Source organism: Daucus carota, chromosome 4 (assembly GCF_001625215.2).
Source record: "Daucus carota subsp. sativus chromosome 4, DH1 v3.0, whole genome shotgun sequence".
NCBI lineage: Eukaryota > Viridiplantae > Streptophyta > Magnoliopsida > Apiales > Apiaceae > Daucus > Daucus carota.
The window spans coordinates 19,220,241-19,227,454 of record NC_030384.2 but is presented as its reverse complement, the minus strand read 5'-3'; the positions used below and the strand labels follow the sequence as shown (position 1 = coordinate 19,227,454).

The window sequence follows — 7,214 nt, the reverse complement described above, 5'->3', positions numbered from 1 at the left end:
AAAAGTGCTATGAAATTTGTAAGTATGACCTTTCTTTCTTTATTCATTCTCATTTATTAAAACAGTAATATTACTTGATGTTGTAAACTGTGTATAATTTTTTATGCTAGATGCCTACACCAGGAGTAAAGAATAAAAGAGGACAGGGTAGTACCCCACCCATTTCAACACCACTCACTGCTATCAATTCACAAAAGAAACAAGTGACTAGTCAATTGTCTACTGCATCAAAGTCATGCACAGGGAGCACAACCAGAACTACATTGAAAGGGGGGGAAAAGTTCAAGCCTCCAAGAAAGACCAAAGACCTGAACTCTCTTTAATTAAAAAATTCATATTTTGTTAAACTCAATGTAGCGGAAGTTTTTAAATTGTTCCACTCTATGTAATGGCACTATTTAATCTTTTGTTCTACCTCGTGTACCAACTGTGTTATGGTAATATTCAAGTAATGCAAGACTATCAGTACTTAAAACAAGTGTGCAATGCAAAAATCAGTAGTATTAATCTATCATTGTGCACAAAAACTATCAATCAAATTTTGAGCCAAGCAGAACATACAATATTATTTCTTTTGTTGCACCTTTCTGAAGAGCCTGAAGTATTATTTTTTTGGCTGCCAACAGGACTTTCAAAAGCTGCAGGGTGCATTGTGCCATCAAGTACTGCAGGGTGCAATATTACTTATTTTTGTTATTTTTATGTAGATATAAAACAATCTATACTATACTATAATAAGCCAACATGGGTATAATTTGTAATACAAGTTTTAGTTATATTTTTTGGTTTGATACGTTCCTTTTGGTACTACAAGTCTACAAATGTGGAGTCTATCTATTAGTATTACATTGTTAAACAATTTCAAATACTAACAACTCTCATAACAATATATTATCATTTAATATTTCATTAAAAAAATTATAATGATGTTACAAATAAAATTATAAATATACAATTTTGAATATCTTTTTTCAACAAGAACCTTTATATAACTTTTTTTTAAATTTAACGTGTTCTATTTCAATATAAACACGAACTATTACATAACCCTTTCTAACTTTAATCTAGAAAGTTTCCGTTGTCAAAAAAACCAAGATTACAAAATTATGTTGAAATTCGATTGATTAGATTACTGAATCTTTCAAAGGTATTACACAATCGTCTATGTTTGGAAAAGATTTGAATTTTCTGATTTTTTTATTTTTAAATTTACGTGTACTAAATTTGGATTAAATGTTTATATACATATTTATTAGGATATTTTCAAGTAATCCGGAAAAAATATAGTCAGCTGAATAATATAATTTAATTAAAATTCAATCCATTAATATTAAAATACTAATAAAATGATGTTAAAATTTAAATTATAAATAATAAATTACGAATTATATACCCGCCCGTGCTTCGCACGGGTTAAAAGCTAGTATATTTTATATGATTTTTTGCTGTCTCTGTGATTGAGGTTTGTGTCATTGAGTATTTGTGTGTGTGTTTGTAATTTCTATGTCTAAAGTCCAGTTTTGAAGTTTGTGATTTTCTTTTTGGGGCTGATTTTGTTGTTATTTTTTTCCAAGCGCAAGTGACCTTAAATAGTGGCTTCATTGTTTACCATGTACTGATTTCTTCATCTTAAAATGATGGTTCTAAAGAATATGGACTTGGAGCTATGTTCTCCTGAGTCCTAAATGTGGATAAGTTCATCAAGTTAAAGCTGATGCTTTTAGTATCCGAATATTATTATATGTTCATTTATCGGCCAAAATCCTCAGCCATGCCAGACCACATCTCTCCATTTGTTCCAGGCAAGTGAAGTTCATATATTTGAGTTTTTTTATTAAAGCTGGATTTGTAGCAGTGAAAATCTAGAGAAAAAAGTCGAGTTCGGTGATGGTGTTCGGTGCTTCTATATGAACATGTAAGTATATATTGTAATTGGGTCAGGTTCTTCATTTAACTACTGATGGGTTATGACAATCAGCAAGCCTAATGGATGTTTTTTTACACGTCATCTAGCCACATCAGCGCTCCGTTAGCTCTGTTAAATGTTTTAACGGCGATCATGTAAATGCAACTAAATATTAGTTGAGTTAGTCGATTGCAAACTTTTTGAGTTCAATTATGAAATTGCAACTTAGAGGTCAATTTGATTATGATTTAGCCTATTAACCCCATTGTTTTGTCCTTCTTTTCCCCGAAAAGTACCGACTTATAATTTTATACTCACTCTGTCCCGCTAATATTGGACATGTTTTCATATTGGTTTGTCCCAAAAATTTTAACCATATTACTTTATAAAGCTAAATAATGTGATAAATATGTTAAAAATCTATAAATAGGATAATAATTGAGATTAAATTTGAAATGTTTTGCTTGATTGCTAAATACATGATTTTTGATTGATTGCCAATATTTGTGGGACGGAGGGGTACTTTTTTCGCTCTTGCTTAAGCCGATAAAGTTTAGGACATTGGTTGAACTCTCCATTGACATCTTCGAGGCAAAAAATCAATGATTCGGCTTCTATAAGTTTGTTTAATTATTAAAAATTAATAAGGATTCGACTTCTAATATATACATAAATTTAATTATTAAAAAAATAAACACGTTTGCTTACTATATCATATAATTTCCACAAAACTGAAGCTCACAATAAAAGAAGAGGGGTGCTAGGTTCCCCAAAAAATTATCCCAAAATTATCCCAAATTATGATGTGGCAACATTTATTTGGGTGGTTTATGTATATACAGGGTCCATTATTATGGAGAGATAAATGAGCCAATCAAAGCCTTACACATAAGCATTTGGGGAAATTTTGAGAAAATCTTTGAGGTAGGTAGCATTTTCCATAAAAGAAACATGTTGGAACTCCTGCTCTCCTAAAAAAAACTTACAATTACAAATCATGAGTAGATTAACAAATCCAAAGTAATAGACAAGTATATAGGTATATTATTAGGAAAATGATTCGCATGATGGATTATAATAAATCATATATTAATTAAATAAGTTGAAATTTTTAGTATTTATATAAATATCACTAAGAACAACTTGCACCATTACAGTCTAGTGACAGAAGATTTCAGAATTATGTTTGATGCACGATTTGAAATACCTAGTAATCTAATATTAATCATATTATTATTTATATTATAATATTAAATTAATAATATTAAAAGTTGAATAGTCAATCGTCAATGGTGTTTCAAAATGTTAGGTAACCAAAAAATTATTTCCAAAAACTTTCCTAAATGCCACATGTTCATGTCTAATTGGTTGTTAAATTTTAAAATAAAGTGGACCTCCTGCATACATATTAACCAACCGATCATAATGTGCCATTTTGTGTGCCACATCATTTTGGGAATAAATTTAGGAAAAGTTTCTAATTTTCTAGCATTACTCTAGATATTTTGATTAAGCTTATTTATTTTAAATTTTTGTAACCTAATATATAAAACACTTTATTTTTGTTAAAATCACAACTATAAAACCCATTTTTTTTCAAAACTAATTTAACAAATGAAAATAAATAAATAATAAAATTCAATCCCGCAAGCAAGCAATAATGAAGATTTAGCTTATGAGCTATTATTTATTAATTCTTCAAGTGTATATTTTATTTGGTAAAAAGGAGGGTAAAGAGGTGTTTGGCAAATTGAAAAGCAGATTTCACAAACCACGCTTGTGGCTCAAAAGCGGATTTTGAGAAAAGCTGGTTTATTATGTGCCCGTTTGGGTTTCTTAAAATAAGGAATTTTTGTCTGGAAAGTCACAAGTGTCTTTTAAGTCATAAGTAGATGAGTGCTTATAAGTTACATTGGTGTTTGGATAAATTTAATTATAAGTTAGTGAAGTATTAATTAAATTAAATTAAAAAAATAATTTTTTCGATCACATATCTTAATAAATATATTTTTAAATACAACTATTAAAATATAAATTATCAAACAAACAAAAAAAATAAGTTTTATGAAATAAGTTAAGAAAAAAGTTAGTATTTTTAACTTCAAAACTTATAACTTATAAGTTATAAGTTAAGCGAATAAGTTGAGTAGACAAACGGTAACCGTAAGTCGGGACCGACTTAAAAGTCGGAAGTCGGGGCAGCCAAACAGGCCCGCTTCGTCAAGAAGCAGCTAATTATGATTGACAATTAAAGGCCAGTCTAGATGTCATCTATCTACTATATCCAATAAAGAAATTCAGATTTTTTAAACTAAATTCAGCTAAAATTGTTTTAATGCGGAAATAAGATTTTTGCTAATAACTTTATGCTGTAATATGTACTTTCAAGTATAGGCAACCCTGTTGCCCCCATGGGAGTCACTCACTTGTAACATCACTCCAACCTTTTGGACCCTCTGAACAATTTTTATAATATAGCCTAGTTTATAACTTTATATACTGTCATCAATCAAGGGACATCCAGTAAAAAATTAAAAAGAGATCATTAAAATCGAAACTTTCAGGTCCTAATCTTGTAATGCATATACATGCATCATATATTACTCCAGCTCGTTTATTTCACCTCGAGTATAAAGTTCAGACAATCAGACATGGAATGGACACTCGATATTTATGAGCACACACTTGGACACTTGGACACTTGGAAGATAACACGCATCACAATACTGATTCAGAACAGAATGCCAAGTATACAGCAGAGTATAGGGGAATTTATTCAAATTCAAGTATCAACCTCTCAGGTGTAGTACCAAAAACTTGATCTATAAACGATATATGTGAGATTATATTCTAATTAGTATACAGACATTTTGTTGCATATACACAAGACAAGAATTGAATGACTCTGAAATAGTTTTATTTCAATATTAAACTTATAAAATTCAAAACAAAACAGCAAAAAATACTGTTCATTTAGTTTCGAATAACTACTGAAATGCAAAACTTTAGCTTAAAACATAAGGAACTATACCTTGCATGAAATGTGGGAAGGCGAGCATGGAATGAGCTTGAAGGCACCCCATTTTCTGCGCTTGCTGCAGCCCTATAAAAAAGGAAATTAATATATTCATACACTTATAGCTAAAAGAATATGTGTGTGTGACCATGTGTATCCAAAAGCATACCAAAATTCTTCCCACTGTAAACCTCTTTCAATATTAATACTTTGAGAGCAAATACAAACCTCAGAGATGTTTTAGGTATCTCCTTTCGGATGTTATTCTGATCACTAGCAGTTGTAAGTTTTCTATCAAAACCATTTGCTGCTGCAAAAGGCATTCCAGTAGAGGCCGGGTTTTGTTCTTCTTGCTAGATCTCCCGCCAGCATCAGAAAATGGAGATGCGCTTGGATTATCATCATCAGAAAGCTTCTGATTCTGCAAAATTTTCATACTAATATGCTGCAAAATTTTCATTTTAAAATGCTGCTATTTTGGCATAGAAAAAATACTTATGCTTACAAGTGCATGTATGAATACAAAAGTTGATAAGGAATATACAGCAATACAACTTCATTTCAGCAAACCATGCTTGTTGTAGAAAAGATTATTTAAATATCTTGACAGATAACAAACTTAGTCCTGCTGTTTATAATGTTACTGCAGTCAGATGCCAGCAAAAATGTATTCATATCTGAAACATATAAATATTCATGATATTTCTAGATCATGAAAGAAATGAAGAACCTATGTAGAGCTAATATCTATAAGAAAATAGTTAAAAAGATCAACTGAATTCCCTCTTCCTTTCATTTGGACAACACAAGCTAATGCTCTCACCGTTACTTCCATTTCCATGGTTCAAGTTTGTTGTGTTGCATCAAATAGTTACAAAATATAAAAATCTACATCAGTGTTATTTCTCAACTATTTTAAGGAAATGTGTATATTAGTATGGAGAAAATGCTAAGGTAGTATCAGATATCAAAGTTCCTTGTGCAGTGAATGTATAAGTTCAAACTTCAAACTAAAACAAATGTACCTAGTTGGAAGCAGATTGCTTGTTATCCATGAAGGCGTGCTAGAAGCATATCCCTCGGAAAGATATGCCTTGTTACCAGGCAACCCTATATCACTCCTTCGCACTTGAGTGAACGAGTACTCCGATCTGGCAGCAGAATCCGATGATTCCTCCTCCTTATAGGCCATTGCATCCAATCGGGTACCTATTTGCACCCTTCATCAGTCTGTCTATTACCGCTCCAAGCCCTCTTCCAACCGTTTCTCTCGACGAACCAACATCTCACTACCATACTGAACCCTTCTCTCCACAGGATTAGAAAACCTTCTAGCTGCTGCCTTGGCAGTCACTCTATCATCCTGCGGTGACAAATCTAAGGAAAACCTCCCTCCAAATCCGTACTCATATCATTTTCCGATCCTGACCTACTATCATCATATTGACGCGGAATAGTTCTCGGAATACCTGTACTACCAGTCCTGACAGTAGAAACATGATCTACTCTAGTTCTTTGACTAGACAATGACACTCCTTTCTTATAATTGAATTATTCACAGAACCTACATTCAAATTCAAGGGGGGAAAAACACACTACTTGACAAATTCACATACATCATCACACAATTATACATCCACATCATAAAATTCCACCAAATTCCAAAATCTATTTCTAATTCAAATATCAAAATTTTCACAAAAACCCATCAAAAAAATCCAAAAAACATAAAATTAGACCAAATTTCACAAACCCATCATCCACAAGACCACAACATACATACACAAATCCCAGCATATACTTGCACAGTTACACACACATATACATACAAACATAAGTAATAGGTCAAGTAGACATAACATACATACCTCTTTAACCCCACAAAGAGCAGACTAATCAAGGCCTTCAGTAAACATGATAATCCTCTCTTTTAACGGCAGTGCAAGCAACAACACAATAACAATCATTACATATCAAACATACTAAAAATGCTAAATGGGTGTTAGATCAGATGATTAATTCATAAAAAAAATAAAGATGGGTTTTGTTCTAATAAAATAATAATAAAAGAAGAGTGTGAAAGCTACAAATTAAGATGAGGAGAGGAAGCAAATTAAACGAGTTTGATAATAGATTAGGGTTTTGAGAGTCGACTCCCAAAATTAGCCGTCACTTCTTCATTCTTCACCTTCATCCTCTACATCCACCAAATCATTTTCGCTCTCCCATCTTCTCCACTATTTACCTATTTTTTGTTTTTCAATAAAATCGAGTGTTGCTTAAACCTCGAAG

At 31.6% G+C, this 7,214-nt stretch overlaps 1 long non-coding RNA gene across 1 annotated transcript; it reads right to left on the bottom strand.

The window, feature by feature from the left end:
* Positions 1-646: 646 nt before the first annotated feature.
* Positions 647-7,029, bottom strand: LOC108218086 (uncharacterized). Its single transcript, XR_001806284.2, has 4 exons — positions 5,948-7,029; positions 5,151-5,343; positions 4,938-5,009; positions 647-665 (listed from the first exon to the last, which is right to left on the bottom strand). It is a non-coding gene; the product is annotated as an uncharacterized LOC108218086 (long non-coding RNA).
* Between the last annotated feature and the right edge of the window lie 185 nt (positions 7,030-7,214).